The following is a 1,421-nucleotide window of genomic DNA, read 5'->3' on the forward strand; positions in this document are numbered from 1 at the left end:
GCCTTTGGAATTAAAATAGACCCCCCACCCCCCACATCATCACATACCCTTCACCGTACCTAGAGATAGGCATGGGGAACTTTCCATAAGATCTCTCAGTGCAAATCCGACCAGCTATTAAGCTAACTGACATAAAACCATGCCAATCTCTAGACTTACTCTATCTCTATGTCCTCAACGTCCATCTTGAAATGCAAAGCAAGGCTTCTGTGTATGCTGCTCCTGGGACTTGGAACTTGTTGCTGCACACTGATCTTGGTCAAGTGGAGCTGGTCTTTAAATGTTCTCAAAAGTCGGTTGAAGGTGTAGCAGATGGGTACATCAGGTAGTAAATCAAATGCTTTGACAGAGATATTTGCCCCTGTGTGACCTAGGATACTATCTAGCTATATAGATAAGAGACAATACAATTTCAAATCACGCCACACATATATATATATACACATATACATATATGTACTGCCTCTTCATGTCAGACTGGCCCCCAGCTTTCCGCTTTTTAAATCGCGACTAAAAACACATTTTAATTCCTTGGCTTTTAATCCGGCTTGAGAACTGTCCGTTTTATTTGTCTGGTGTTGTATTCTGTCTATTTATTGTTTTATGACAATGTACAGCACTTTGGTCAACCTGGTTGTTTTTAAATGTGCTTTAGAAATAAAGTTTGATTGATTCACACACACACACACACACACACACACACCACACACACACACACACACACGTGAGTACAACATCAAGTTAATTACACTGATATGTATATATGTGTATATATATATATATATATATATATATATATATATATATATATATATACACACACACACCAACACACACAAGGGTATGTGCGTAATTAATTGATGTGTGTGAACATTGCGTAAATGAGATTTCACATGGTTCCCTCCCTGTAAACACGTATGAACCACACCGTGCAGCTACAGTAATGATAGAGTGGTGATGTGGTCTGTTTGCTCGCATGCTGGAACTCCGTTTGATTTAAAAAGAAAAAGTAGTTCTTAAGTAACATTTTAAGATATATCTTCAGTTTCCAGCAATCACATGTAATACACATGCTTCAATAACTTAAAACTGACAAATCTGATTGGCTTACATTAAAAAGTGCTATTTATGTGACAAGTATGTAAACAATGGTAGTTGAAAAGTAGAATCAATAGTTTTTTGTGGGTTAATATAGCACTTATAACATACCTATAACTTAATACCATTTCCATTATCATGAGCCAAACTGCAATTAAAATGATGAGTAAAAAAACATTTGCATAGATAAATAATAAACACTGAATAAAGTACTTTTGTGTAAACAGATATTTATTTTATACATGCAATTAAAAAAAAATGCACAGCCAACAATATTTTGGTATTGAATATAATGAGCTTACTACTTCATGTATCCCACATCA

This window comes from Etheostoma spectabile, chromosome 15 (genome assembly GCF_008692095.1).
Source record: "Etheostoma spectabile isolate EspeVRDwgs_2016 chromosome 15, UIUC_Espe_1.0, whole genome shotgun sequence".
NCBI classification, from domain to species: domain Eukaryota; kingdom Metazoa; phylum Chordata; class Actinopteri; order Perciformes; family Percidae; genus Etheostoma; species Etheostoma spectabile.